Source organism: Sinohyriopsis cumingii, chromosome 11 (genome assembly GCF_028554795.1).
Source record: "Sinohyriopsis cumingii isolate HCF-2022 chromosome 11, ASM2855479v2, whole genome shotgun sequence".
NCBI classification, from domain to species: Eukaryota; Metazoa; Mollusca; class Bivalvia; order Unionida; family Unionidae; genus Sinohyriopsis; species Sinohyriopsis cumingii.
In genome coordinates this window covers 75,430,768-75,446,604 of record NC_142971.1, presented here as the reverse complement: position 1 = coordinate 75,446,604, position 15,837 = coordinate 75,430,768, and the positions used below count along the sequence as shown (strand labels likewise).

The following is a 15,837-nucleotide window of genomic DNA, read 5'->3' as shown; positions in this document are numbered from 1 at the left end:
CATCACTGCTATCATCATCGTCGTCAGTGACATCACTGTTATCGTCATCGTTGTCAGTGACATCACTGCTGTCATATCATCGTTGTCAGTGACATCACTGCTATCATCAATGAAATCATCATCACATTTTTTCTTCAGAGACATTATTATAATATAATAATATTAATTGAAAGTCCCGAAAATCGAAGATTTTTAGGACTTGGAAATCCTCACGATTGAAAGTCTTAAGACTTTACCAGGAGACTAATACCTAGTGTTTCATTTCGTAAATCGAGGGGATTCCCAGACTGGTCTGTCAGCGTGAAATTTATTCTGGTCAGCCATGGATTGTGACATCGTAGATAGACCGGATTGATTGGCTCTTACACAATCAGAAATCCAGGTGGTTCTTTCGGAGTAAATGAATAAAGAATAAATCCTTGCTGGGCTTGATTTGATAATGTTGTGTCTGTGCCATCGATGATATCACACACAAGATTGACCTCGACCACTGAAGTTATATTTACGATGCCCGGGGATACATGCCGGCCTTGCCCTTCGGAGTTATTGTTATGTCTGAGGACAGCTGGCTCCGGTAGTGTTTTCCTGTATTGTGCAAGTATGTCATCGAAGGATGCATTGATGAGATCATTGTCGGATTTTCTTAACTTGGGCACGTTGTATCCGGGAAATTTAAAATTCGGCAACGTGGCCTCTGTCAGTGAATAATCAGTTAGAAATCTTTGTTTATGGGGTTCAGTGTTATCAACTATTCCACTAACTACTCGATGATTAATATATTCCATGTCTGCGGAAAGCTGATTTAATATTTCAATCCGCGTGATAATTTCGCTGCGTAAACCAGTTATATCGAAAAGATGTTCTTGGAAGAGCCGCCGTAGCTGTTAGTACTATTTTATGTGCCTGGTTAATTTCCCCAAAATATTTAATAATCTCGCTTAGTCTAAGAATATTTCCAATGGTAATATCTCCCCTGTTGAGAGGAAAAAGCCACCAAATATTGTCCGCGTTACCATAGAGGGAAAACGTGACATCCGACGCTGCGTAGTCTTCTTTTAAAGTATCCAAATGGTTTCTGTATCTTGTATGAATTTCGTGATATGACTGCGCGTTAGTGACACAATCAGATTTTTTAGGTTCAGGTGGTATTTGTATTTCAGGCGGTTTTGATTCAGGCCATCCTAGCACTGTTCTGATTGAACTATTACAGATATCCACGGCGTAGTCTTGGGTGTTTATTTCGATCGCGGATGACAGCGTTGGCTCGTGAACAGTTATTGCTATTTTGGATTCCTTCCCGGTGATATTTTTTATTCGACGTTGTACGTCCTCATTGATTTCTTCGATTTGATAAGACCCGGTTGGTAACACAATGACGTTCCAGTCTGGGGTGCCATAGGGGTTATTTTTTTATGCAAACACAAACGAATTATTCGCTGGCAATTTTCCAAACGACGCTGATCTGATATTGGGCCAGCTGTGATATACTCGTAACTGTGCTAACGCGATTTCGCTTACTCGAATCGCAGTTGAAAAATTAATACTGAATTTTGGCTTAGTTGATGTTGCTGTTAACAAAGATGTTCGCGCAGGGCTTGTATTTGCGACTATCTGCTGAAGTAATTTCGTCATTATTTATCTGCCGTCGTTTCAAATCGAAGTTCTTTGTGTATTCGTTGTACACCCCTGCCATTTGCACGAATTCGAAATCTGATATTGTTGTATCGTCAAGGCTGGATGATATCAACGACGACAATTTCGAGTATGTGCTTGTGGCCGCGCTGTTTAACTTTTCATATTCGTGCAATTTTGTTAGCGCACACGAGGATATTGTTTTCGCAATGATATTAGCAACTCCTGCAATCGTCGCTGATGTTGAAATTGTGATTGTAATCGCGATTGCAGTTGTCACTGGTGTCAGCGCTGATAATAGCACCCCAGTAGATGCAACTACCGCGGATACCGAATACACTATTGTGTCTAACATGGTTACACGCCGTTTGTATTTTTTTATCTTTGTTGCGCTTTTGTCAATAGTATCTTTAAACTCTGAATGCCATTCGCATACTTGATCATATCTATATTGCTGCGCATCTAATGTTGTCGTTGATGCTGACTTATTTTTTAATGCCATTTTATTATTTTACGCGGTAACCAATTGAGGCGTTTCAGCTACAAATTCCAAACACCACCAGTAAGATGTTGCGGTTAATTTCTTGTCGGCGGATTCCAGTATAAATGTTTCTTCGGTTTCCTTGTTTAATATGATAGTCACAACCCCGGAATACTTATCGGTGGAATGTCTCCAGGAATATGTTGTGAAGATTTCAAATTTAGCGGCACTGAACACAGACAGTCTATACACTCCAGTGGCTGTTGCTGTATATTTGATAGTATTATTTTGTTTGGACCATGTTGCGAATCCCGATGATACCGTGTATACTACGTTGGTGATATGCCCAGAAGTAACTCCAGTGGGGACTTTAATCAAACTAGTTTTGTTAATGATCTCAGGAATCCCAGTTACGATATCCTGCTGTGAATGTTTGATCGTGTCAATGGTGGTCTTGATATCAGAAAGTTTCATGTCAATGACGGGAGGAGTTCCAAAGAACTTATCCGTGGCATCATCGGTTTTTTGAAAGTTTCTTCGAAGTCTTGTGAACGCGTTTACATGAACATCATACTCTGCCCGCAACGTGGTTAGTTTACCGTCAATGGTGTCAACATATTGTTTGTTTGCGGCATCTTCCGGCGAGGTTGGAATCGCTAACGCGGTTATTTTGTTGTTGCCGAGATTGAGTTCACCTGTCATTGTATCACCGGTCTTCGCTACACGTTCCCCTGCAGCTTTTTGCGTGTCATCTCGAAGCGCCGCGATTGATATCAGCGAATCTCTGATTTTTCCGCTGTCAGCGAACACAGGGATGTTACCTGGAGTGGCTCCAATAACCCTACGAATTATTTCATGCCATTTGATATCACTGGTTTCTAGTTTTCCGTGCCGGTCCTGAAAAATAACAACCTCATCTGGGTCTATCCCGGTCAGACTTCAAAGATTATCGATTTCATCTTTGGTCGCATATTTTGATAAATCCACGTTTTTTGTCTTTGTTTCGGGAAGAGATCTTCCGTAAATATCAACCATTATTTGAGAGGAAACTGTTTAAATCGACCCATAGTATACTCGTGCACGATTTTGTGAGGAGAAATCTTTGATTTCGAGATCGCATCAAGAACATTTAATACTTCACGGCCACATATCGGAGGATCGGTCAGTGTTTGTGTTGGTAACGTTGAGTACCAAACTTTCGTCGTTGACCCTGACTTTGTCCCTGTCTTTGTCCCTGACTTTGTCAGGGAGATGTTTTTTGTATATCGGAGAAATTCAACTGGCGGTGCTAACCCATACGAATCAAAATAGATCATTCCACGTGGATCGATCGCGTAAGCAACCCAGTGAGTTCCTGGACCATTGCTGTTATCGAGATTAATAATTCCGGTTTCTGGATAATTCGGTTGTTGTGGCAATTGATCTCCCATAAAGACACCTCTGAAATTTTTTATATTTAATTCTTTAACAGCATCGAGCAAATCAAAATTTGACATCGGTGTGAAAACACTTAGAACCTTTTTGGGTACCATGATGGTGGAGTTCCTGGAAGTCTTAGCCCTGATCCGCGAGCGGATCTCCACTTTTTTGTATCCTTTTCCTGTGGCTTTCTTTAGTGCCATTCCAGTAGCGGTTCCAACAGCTCCTAACGCGGCGGCTTTAGCAACAGCTGGGGCAGCAGCAGCTATCAGTGCTGGTATTGCCGCGAGAAGAGGAAATATACTACCGGTTTTAACCATATCTCGGACCGCTGCTGGAGAGAAATCAAGTCGAACTCCAGTCGCTGCTTGTTTTGCTTTATTAAAATGTTTTAGTTGGGTTTAGTCAGCGATAACTTATTTGGACCGCCAGTAATCTGATCATTTTTTAGCGTTATTTTTGTCCCACATGTGCTTGCGTTTTTCGATTGTAATTTCTTGGCCTGACCAGGAGTCAGAGTGACATTAACGTGACTGTATGACATTTCTTATAACTTTGCGATTGATCTAATTGTCTACATGTTTTGTACTGGTGCATCAGCGAATGTCATTCGGCCGCCAGCACCTTCAAGCATCATTGCTTTATCAGAAAGTATGACCGCGATTGCTCTGTAATTAGCTATAGCTCCTACGTCTCTATTCACGGTAGCCCGAAAGTGTATATCAACGACAGACTGTCTGGTTAAATCAAGATGCTCTAACGAGAAGTAATAGATTGGATAATGAGATATAAAATCCAATTGTGATATTTGCAAACCAGTATCGATATTTAGATCACGCGCTAGATATTTCGTCAATCGTTGATATGCACGTGCAACATGATTATTACCAAAATTTAACAGTATGTTCTCAGACGGTTCTTGATGTCCGTTTATTCTCAAAGAAACGTCAGTGATACCAAGTTGATCAAATATCATATGTGAACGTGTTTCATTACCCACTCGTGCAACATCCTGAAGAGCAATGAAAATATGTCGCGGCGCGGAAACTCCCTGCTGTGTTGCTATATGCCATGTAAATAAACCGTTATTGGTACTCTGAGCACTATCTGTGGTTGTTGTAAGCCACGATAACAACACTTTACCGCATTGATCCATAAAAGAAAGCAGTCGATGTTCTTCAGCAATTGCAGGAGTCATTACCGGCATCCACAGTGATAGTTTTGTTATGTTTACCTTACCAGCGTCACCTGGAGGTCGCCATAGCGCATCATTGTCGTTGGCTTTTCTAACAAGCACGACCGTATGTTTAGCTCCAAAAATTACCTTTCTGACATCTCTGCAAAATCCAAAGATGTGCGACAGCGGAATGGCACATGAAAAATTTCTACGATTACCTTTCAGCATTTGTCTACGTGCAGCGAAACCTAAATTAAATTCTGTATTAGCGCTAATAATCATATCTTCCACATCGATATCAGCAGGATTAGGAGCAGCACGGTTTAGTGGTCGTCTAATAATAAACTGATCACTGTTAGGAAAATTAGATGCGTCCTTAGCAAACATCATTGATGGACCAGCTGATCTTGTATAATCATCAGAATATCTTGCTAGACCAATTATTGTTGTTGCAACATCGACATCCTTCTGAATCGATTCGATATTTTTTCCATCAATCATGTACATAGCACTATCAAACAAGGCCATAATTCCGTTATTGACAAAACCGATTTTAACATTGGGTCCGTATTCTGTGTCATCGGTTTTTAATAATTTCACCTTCTACTTCAATATACACCTCAGCGGGCAGGAAATATCTACTTGTATCTTGAACTTGCAATTCAATTCGTCCTCGTTTATTTGGTTCTCGTGCGTCATAAGAATAATACTGATAATCACGCACTGATTCATTTTTAGGAACCGGTTCGTCCATGTAGAATGCTGGGTCGGATTCCCGTTTAAACATTTTATTATAAAAGTTATCGTCTAAAACGAAGACCACTTCCCGCCACCAAACTTGCGTTTATTTGTTCAGGATTTATCCCTTGATTTATCAGCGCTGTTAGTTTTTGATTTGCGGCTTCATTTATTACTTTACTAACATTTGCAGGCATATCTGCGGTGGTTGGTAATTTTACCGGCGAACCTCTTTGAGGTGGACCCCCTTGGGTTCTGCGTATTAATCGTGCTAGTCTGTCCTTGATTGCCAGGAATGCTTTACCGGCAGAGCTACCAACAGCGCCAGTAGCTTTATCTTTAATAACATCAATGGCTTTCATCGATAATTGTTTTGTGATCGGTATTGCTTTAGGTGCCATCCTCGCAAATAAACCCCGAACAACATCGCCGAGTCCATTTCCGTAAGTCATCCTGCATACGGGTACTCGTGAATTTACCACCCTGACCATGACTGGTCTACGATGAGAATTGTGTACGATCATTTTATTTAATTAGTTATTTATTTAACTAGTCGCTGTCAACAAGTTCATCAATAAGTTTTCGGTAGATGTGAGCATCCATGATACCGCCGCGAAATAATCGCTGACAGATATCAGCTGCTTCATTAATTATTTCTGGTGAGTTATTTCCAGCACGTCTTCCTCTGATGAGAACTGCTAACCGTGATACATCACTGATGATATTATCAGGGCAGGGAATAAGATCACCACCCAAACCATTGCCAGTTGCTCCTTCTTCTGTTGTTTTCTTAAATAGTCTTAAGGGTGATCTTTCTCCTTTTGCTTTTTCAGACCTTTTATGTTCCGATAGCGGTGAAGATGACTGTTGTTGTTCTATCTGTTGCAGAGGTGGAGGAAGCTGATATGAAGGTTCCTGCTGGAGTTCTAGTTGTTGTTTTTGTTCTGCTTGTCTCAGTACCTCTCTATAAAGTCTCTTTACTTCTTCATCAAGACTTCTGTAGTCTGGATCATTGTCTCTGGCTTGTTTTTTGTTTTCTTTTATTCGATATATCCACTTAATAAGATTGTCGTCGGATGTGTTTTTAAAACCGGGTTTTAAGATATTAGATTTATTAAACATATTAATTAATATTAATCCGGGTAATTCTTCTTTTTTAGTATTTTTAAGATTTTCAATAAAATTCTCCTTAAATTTTGCGATCAGTCCAATATTTTCCAGTATTGGTTTGAACGCGAGCTCAGTACGAATTTGTTCAATGCCTTCAAGTATTTCTTCGCCGACGGGTGGAGGTTGAGCTGCAGCTATATCAGTTGGAAGATCTCGTAAAATCCTTTCTGTTTGCTTGGTTCTTCTAGCAATCTTTTCAGCCTGCGTAGCGGTTTGTTTTAGCACTGGAAGAATACCTGGTTTTGTTATATCATCCGGATCTCCCAGTAAAGCTCTTTCTGTGATCTCTGCAGCTTTCTCAGTAGCTGTTGTAACGGGTTTAAATAATTCGTCTGCACCTGTTGCAAATTCAACTTGTGCTTGCTGCCGTGCTTGTAATTTTTGTCTCACAGAATCTCGTACAGGAAGAAATTTTTCAATTGCGGCTAGTCGCTCTCGAGGTAGTCTAGCGGAATGTGCTTCTCCAATGTTGGCCATTATTGTTAACTTAAATTTTTAGTTCGCAGCAGCAGAAACGGCGACGACAAGCAAACTCTGCCAGGGACTTTCACACAGCAGCAGAGAAAGTGACGACGCCACCGAGTGTTTTCGCAAGATACCCCTGTGCTAGCAGAAATAGTTGTATAGGTAGATATTTTCATGAGATAACCCTTCTAGTCAGCAGAGAAAGCCTATTTTGTCATGTTTTCTGACTAGAAGGGTTTATTTTGTGAAAAATAATCTTTCTATCTAAAATGTTCTCGATAGAAGGCTCTGTTAAGCGAAATACTTTGTGGGATTCACTTTCTCTGCTGCTAATGTGTTTAATAATTTGATGATGATGATGACAATGACGACGATGATGATAATGTTTATTATGTTCCTCTACCATTATTTTGATACCCACTCGTAAATCGAGAGTTCCATTCAGCTGTTGCTAAGAAAGTTTAGGATTCAACCTATGAATAAAAACTGCACGTTACACTCGATAAACCCATGACCTTGACCTTCGATTGCACTGAGTATACTCCTCATAGTACAGCAGTACTGTAAATTTGACAGTAAAATACCACTGAATAAATGCCCCTTTTATAAATGCAGCACGCTCAAAGATCGCAGATGCATTCTACCATGGCTATATGGCAGAATGGCAAGATTTTTCAAAATTCGATATTTGAATAAGCCAGGAATTATTTCTTACGGGGACGAACACAGCTCTGGCAATGTTAAGAGGTTGAACGCCGTATACGTCACTAAATACTGACTACGTCACAATAAAGAGCACCTGAGACGAGAAGTAGACTGGTTATTTGTCATACTCGCAAAACCAATACCTGCATTTGTCAACTCTGACCTTTCTTAATAAAACATGGTCACGGACTCTGTATCCAATGCAAACAAAATGGACGATGTACAGATGATTTCCGAATTTCTTTGTCCTGATATAAATCAGATATAATTTATTGGAGAAAATGATAAGTCAAACTTTAAAACTAATATTGTACCATTTTGTGTTTTTACAAGAAATGGCATTCGGAATAAAGAGAAAAAGATCGGTTTTGATATATTTATATTTACGTAACAGTAACTTTTGTTTTATGCACAGGCCACCACCCCTACTGGATCTGTAAACAATGAACATAGGCGTTGATTTTTACGTGGGACACGTATAATGTTCAAAATCGCGTGAATACAAATAGATTAAGGGTAAAAAAAAAATGGACGCTTTACACATTTTGTTCCTGTTGATACAACAGAGTTGCCTTTATACAGTTCATTTACAACATGATAGTAAAGAGAAAAAAGTCTTCATTGCCTTTGCTTGGTTTAACTGTGCCCTGTAGGCCTATATACCTGAACTGCTTTATGGAAACAAAATTCCAAAGTACAATAAAGTCCACAACACAAAATACTGAAAAAGGAAACACAATTGTTTTTGCCTCTAGAAGCCAGATGCACAAAATTATTTTCCTTTCAGTTTCATACATCAAGTGTGAACAGACATTGGGCTACAACCAATCTGTAGACAAGACCAGCACATGAAATGTAGACAAGACCAGCACATGAAATGTAGACAAGACTGGCACATGAAATGTAGACAAGACTGGCACATGAAATGTAGACAAGACTGGCACATGAAATGTAGACAAGACTGGCACATGAAATGTAGACAAGACCAGCACATGAAATGTAGACAAGACTGGCACATGAAATGTAGACAAGACCAGCACATGAAATGTAGACAAGACTGGCACATGAAATGTAGACAGGACTGGCACATGAAATGTAGACAGGACTGGCACATGAAATGTAGACAAGACTGGTACAAGATTGTAGACAAGTCTGGCACATGAAATGTAGACAAGACTGGCACATGAAATGTAGACAAGACTGGCACATGAAATGTAGACAGGACTGGCACATGAAATGTAGACAGGACTGGCACATGAAATGTAGACAAGACTGGTACAAGATTGTAGACAAGTCTGGCACATGAAATGTAGACAAGACTGGCACATGAAATGTAGACAAGACTGGCACATGAAATGTAGACAAGACCAGCACATGAAATGTAGACAAGACTGGCACATGAAATGTAGACAAGACCAGCACATGAAATGTAGACAAGACTGGCACATGAAATGTAGACAGGACTGGCACATGAAATGTAGACAGGACTGGCACATGAAATGTAGACAGGACTGGCACATGAAATGTAGACAAGACTGGTACAAGATTGTAGACAAGTCTGGCACATGAAATGTAGACAAGACTGGCACATGAAATGTAGACAAGACTGGCACATGAAATGTAGACAGGACTGGCACATGAAATGTAGACAGGACTGGCACATGAAATGTAGACAAGACTGGTACAAGATTGTAGACAAGTCTGGCACATGAAATGTAGACAAGACTGGCACATGAAATGTAGACAAGACCAGCACATGAAATGTAGACAAGACTGGTACAAGATTGTAGACAAGTCTGGCACATGAAATGTAGACAAGACTGGCACATGAAATGTAGACAGGACTGGCACATGAAATGTAGACAAGACTGGTACAAGATTGTAGACAAGTCTGGCACATGAAATGTAGACAAGACTGGCACATGAAATGTAGACAGGACTGGCACATGAAATGTAGACAAGACTGGTACAAGATTGTAGACAAGTCTGGCACATGAAATGTAGACAAGACTGGCACATGAAATGTAGACAGGACTGGCACATGAAATGTAGACAAGACTGGTACAAGATTGTAGACAAGACTGGCACATGAAATGTAGACAAGACTGGCATATGAAATTTTGACAAGACAGGCACATGAAATGTCGACAAGACTGGCACATGAAATGTAGACAAGACTGGCACATGAAATGTAGACCCTAGTGATGGTACAGCTGTATTGCCTGGGAAGGTGGAGAAAACATTACAGTATATCAGCACTCTATTCAAACCTAGCAATGTCACATCAGCATGGAAAGTCAATGCAATCATGTTTTCAAAATATAGTCTTATAACAAAGTTTCCCACCTATAATATTTAAACATAGCCAAAAGATTATGAACTGGGGGTTATTGTTACCTACTTAGGGTAACGTAGAAAAATATTTCTTCAAGTCAATACACATGCAGTTTGCAAAGTGACTACATGTACAAGCCAGACAGATACAAATTTATCCCCACTGTCTCCACCATGATATCATTCTGTTACATTGGTATTTGATACAGGGAAAGGAAAATCTAGCACGGTAAAGGAGATTTTATTAGCTTTGTGGCATACAAATCCCTGATTTTGCAGGTGATGGGGGCAGAGTTTGTGCCAGGATGTAAAGTATGTGAAGTAACATAAAATTAAATGAAGTAATCTACCTATGCATATCAACATAAATATCTTTCTGGTATCATATAGTTGTTTATAAAATGATCTAACATATTTTGGTTTTAAACTAAGCTAAATTCAAACTTTTACAAAATGTGTACAACAGACTTGAGTTCAATTACACATTACAATTATGATGTCCTTGCAGATGACAGTTAGAATTCAAATGGCCACTCTGGTGGCCTAAGTGGTTATAGCGTCTGCCTCAGATGCGGGAGACAGTGGGTTCGAACCATGGCTGAGTCATACCAAAGACTTATAAAAATTTTACTAGCTGTGCCTCGCTTGGCACTCAACATTAGAAGGTTCATATTAGAACTGGTTGTCCAGATGTCAGGATAAAGTGACTGGGTTGCACATCATGCTACATGTCTGTGGCATGATGCCCCAGTGTTAGACATCACTATAAACTGCTCCAATGCAGACACCGTAGCAATATGATTGAAAAAAGTATTGCTACATTAAAAATCCAAAGCATACACAAAACAATTTCAAGTATTCAGAGTTATGACTGTTCAATTACAATTAAATTATACTGGTGATTTTCAGTTATAATTACAATTTCATATACGGTGTAATTGTAATTAATTATTGAATTACAGCACTGATGTTGTAATTGAACCCAAATCTAATCCCACAGTAGACTAAGTAAAATCATTTATGTATAGTTTGCTCATCTAAAACTTACCTTTATTGCTTATATATATATATATATATATATATATCCCTATATCATTAGCCTAACACCTGGCAATTAAGACAAATATGTATATTTTTCAATTTTTATATTTTTTTGAATTAAAACCACAATTATCTTTGAATTTGCAAGTGACTTGCAACACTAATTATGCAAATCTAGACCTTCAATGTCAATTACATTTGCATGATAGTGGTGATGTTCATTTACAATTACATTGTAACTGATTACTCAATTACACCAATTACTCTGTATTATTAAAAAAACAAAAACATGCTTACTACACTTTAGTTATTTCCCATAAGTAATTGTAGATTAACCATGACAGTAAGTTGGAAAAAATAGCCTAACTTAAAATGTTAAATTAGTACGCAAAATTAAAACATGAGAACTGAGTCACATGAACCTAAACAGATCTTAGGACCTACTCAATATATCTAAATATCTTCTCTGGCCTGGTTTGGCTAAATATTATTTTTCTTTCCCTATTTTTTTTTATATCTCACTTAGAATTAAACGAAAACAAGATTTTGGTCAAAACACCATCCAAGAAAGGGTTTAATAGGGCCAAACATCCGTAAGGTTGCTATTCTTACTCAAAGTCAAAAATGTATACAGACCTATAAAATGACCAGATACATGTATAGAAATTAAAACCATACATAATGGTGGCATGCGCTTATTCATTTTGTACCTAATCCGGGAAAAAGTGGCACGCTATATAAAATATGTTGTCAACCCATGCCATATATGGTAAAAAGCCTTTACTGACATATAAAATACTTTTTATTCTATAATTAGGTAATAAAAGATAAAGTAAGATTAAAGTTCTTTATTTGACTAAATGGACTTCAAAAGCATAAACTGCTAACCTGATTTTTATTGATAGGACTGCTGTACTAATTCGTGAAATTATGTGTTCATGAAAAAAAACATTATCATCAAAAAGCATGTACACAATTCCTCAATGTCAATGCATCAATACTGGCAAACAGTTATCTCCCTTTGGTAGGCATAATAAGTACGTGTACTTGTAACAAGCCTGTTACATATTTACTGGAATGGAATGATAGTGATGATAAATGATATTATGTCCAATGAACTTCTTTGATTGGATTGGGGGAAGTTTGGAAAAACTTTTTATTCACTATTCAAGAATAAGGAAAAAAAGAATAAAAAGAAAGCATGTATGAAAGTAACATGTTCCTATGTTTTGATTTTAGGTGGCAATGGAATTCTGTCTAGAACATTTTATCTGGAACTGTAAGTTATTTTTAAGACACTATGGACTGAAGATTGGGGAGGGGAGATTCTTGAAAAGGTGGTATTTTTCGCAAAATTATGCAGAAATTTAGTTTCATACAGTAACTTAAATGAGATACACACTCTTAAGTTTCCATCATTGAGATGTGGTTTTACTGCCATTTTTCATCACATTATATGCTATATATTGACCTTTATAACTGGAGGAGGAAGAATCCAGAAAATCTCTGACAAGATCCACCAACCCACATAAAGCTAATGGCATTGTTTCTCACATACCCACAATGGTTTAGCCTGAGATTGAATCCAAATGGAAAGAGATATGTGATGGCAGTGATCTGGAGGAGCATTGAAGAGTGCTTTGGATTACTTAGCCACCTGGGTCCATCCCTCTGTGACACCATAGGATTGAATACTTGTTCCATGAAAAGAATGGTTTGAAACTTGGGTACAGAATGGTTATGATGTTTTAAACCTATATTCTGTACGGTTCACATGCAGTGCCAATGGCAATTCATCATACTGTTAATAAAAGAAATAATGAGAAATATTCTTCACTTAAGAAAAGACAGACATTAATGAGCTTCAGTAAACACAAACAATGAATCCAAAGTATAACATGTATCAATGAAGTCATTTATATCATTTAAAGTGTTACAGACACGTACAAGAAAATCAACAAGATGCAAGAAGGAGACTTTCTTAAATTAATATTCCCATGACTGGGTTGAATCTACATTTAAAAACCAAAATATATTAAAAGGAAATAATGGATGAGTTGGACTTGCAATACCTAATGATGTTGTTGACTGCTTGTACAAGCCCAGTAAAAGTAATCATATCATGCATGCAACTGATGACAGAGAGCAGTTGTTTTACTGAGTGTAGTTTGGTATGACTGGATTGAATACAAAACATGATAATGTCAAAGTACTCAATGGTCATATGGTGGACTTTTGTAGTATGTCCACTCACAAACGTTAAATAACGGCTACTGTAAAAAGGTATGAAAAAGCCGATAAGTTTGCTTTCCTAAAATGCTAATTGAACATGAATGCATTGAACACATGTAACTGGAAAACATGGATGTATGTGAATTTAATTCATAGTACAATTCAGGTGGGTGGGGGTCATTAGTGATAAAGTGCTGCTTATTGGTCGGTCATGATTAAAACTTGCAAATATCCGTGTGAAATTCAATAAATATGAAAATATTTTAATTGCTTTCATTTCGGCAGGACTGAATAGCTTTTCTGGAACAAAAACCTAACGAATTCACAGCATAATATTGTTAAGGGTTGTAAAAATGTACCATTTAGCCGCGTCTTGGGCCCGTGTAATTACCGGATATCAGAAAATAGCTCCTGGCTTTAGATATTGCCATCGTTGCACTCATCCTAGTCACTAAATTGATAATGGCATTTAATACATGAAAATACCGCCAAAGTTTACAAAAAGAACTAACCCTGTCTACGCAGCAAGCAAATTCGAAATAGACGACTAAAGTGAAACAACGTTCAGGCGCCTGTTCTCTTTATACTCTTGGTAGAATGTGAGCAATCGATGCATGAACATAATGCGGAGTTTTTATAATTTATAATTTGAAGGATAAAAATGGGCAAGCTAAATTTAATTTTTATTGAGACGGTTATCAACAAACCTGCCCTCGAATCGTACCATATATTACACCAAATACCATAGTACAAACCAGTCTGCGTCGGTAACCAGATATACTGTCTGGGAACCAGGCTAAACCTCCAAAATAGTCGGGTTATTGGTTATATGTCTGATAGTACATATGGACCAAAGGTTTCAAAAGCACCTAGTAGTATATTAATGCGCCAAGCGCGTGAGCGTGTTAGGACTGTATCCGAATTTTGTAGCAGACGACAGACAGGATTGGAGAAGCAGAAGTTTACTTGCAAACAGGACTGTTCATTGGACTGGTAAGGGTAGTGCATACATGTAGTGTTGAACTTCATTGGTAAATATTCTAGGATGACATTGTCGACCTCTTTGACTTTTTTTTTTTAAATATTGTTTTAAGTGCTACGATATTTTTTTTTTTTTTAAAAAAAAAAATAAGGCTGCTTGTTTCCATCAGTAAAATCTAAAGTATGGGCAACACTTACTCCCATTGTACTAATCTTTAGAAAGTGAGTGGGTGTTTTTAGTAACTGTTATTTTTTACTGACATAAACGAGTGCCTGTACTGAACGCAGATTGTTCATCTCCATTTGTATGTTTAAAGTGATGTTTTTTCTTTGTCTAAATAAACATTCATGATAAAAGCTTTCTATTTTCAAAGAAAAAGTTTGAGTAATTTTTTTTCCTCATTTTTACGTAGAATTATTTTATCATTAGCAGTCATTATATCTTCTATATAATTTTTTTATTGTTTTTTTTTAAACTCCAATATAAATTTAAGTTTACCGTAATACTTTGTGATTTGATAATTTCACGCATACTGTTCCGTTTATTGTAACCACTACCGATTTTAAAAACGAAAAGCTCAAAGCTGTAAAAAATTCACAACCCTTAGCCATTTCCTTCATCAATGTTTAGTCATTCCTTTCATCAGTTTATAATTTATAACCTGAGTAGCGCCAGGAGGACCTTAATATTATTAATAAAAAGATGTGTCGTCTGCGTCAAATATTTCTTTACTCGAGTTTTAAAATTCAAAAACAAACTGAACCAATGAAAAGGAGAAGGAGATGTTACTCGAAAATGTACGGAATTATTGAGATCATTAAAGACGTTGTTGCTTGAAAACATAGTACCGCCCGTGCAAATATGGCGATCGTATTAGTAAAGAAACTGTTTGATTCAAAACGCCAACAAAGTGAAACGCCAGTGCGAAATTAAGTTAGAAATTATAAATTGATGAATGAAATAACTAAGGTTTGTGCAATTTTTATATCCTTGATTTTGTATATTTTTAAAATAGGTATTGGGGTTTGCACACAAATGGGAAAGCATGCGAATACTAGAACAACAATCAACAGATTGAATTCTGTTTAAGTTAAACATCTATTTCCGTGTCTTCCCGTTTGGACTGAAAACCTGAAGTTTGAGCTTAATTTGGGTAGGTCATTGATCCTACTGATAAAGGCTGCCCTTGGGTCAAATATCAAATATCAGTCGTGTATGTGCATTTGTCTTTTCATTTCCAACAAATACGTCAGTTGTATGTGATTATAAGGTGGGGAACTTGCTAATTTCAAAGCAATGACCCAAGGGCTGAATCTACCGAGATAAGGGCTATTTCGATTGCATGTATTAATTGATCTTTTTATGCACAGTAGGGGTATATATGATTATATGGTAGGGATATCAATATTTTCCAAGATATGGTGCACGGGTAAAAACGTATATTACCTTATGGGTGGTTCT

At 37.7% G+C, this 15,837-nt stretch overlaps 1 protein-coding gene and 1 long non-coding RNA gene across 7 annotated transcripts in view; one reads left to right on the top strand and one right to left on the bottom strand.

The window, feature by feature from the left end:
• LOC149788763 (uncharacterized) overlaps positions 1–15,837 on the top strand; it is a 168,994-nt gene that overhangs the window by 42,706 nt on the left and 110,451 nt on the right. The gene's annotated exons all lie outside the window — the stretch shown is intronic.
• Positions 12,567–15,669, bottom strand: LOC149788765 (uncharacterized). The gene is made up of 2 exons (XR_016424244.1): positions 13,754–15,669; positions 12,567–12,963 (listed from the first exon to the last, which is right to left on the bottom strand). It is a non-coding gene; the product is annotated as an uncharacterized LOC149788765 (long non-coding RNA).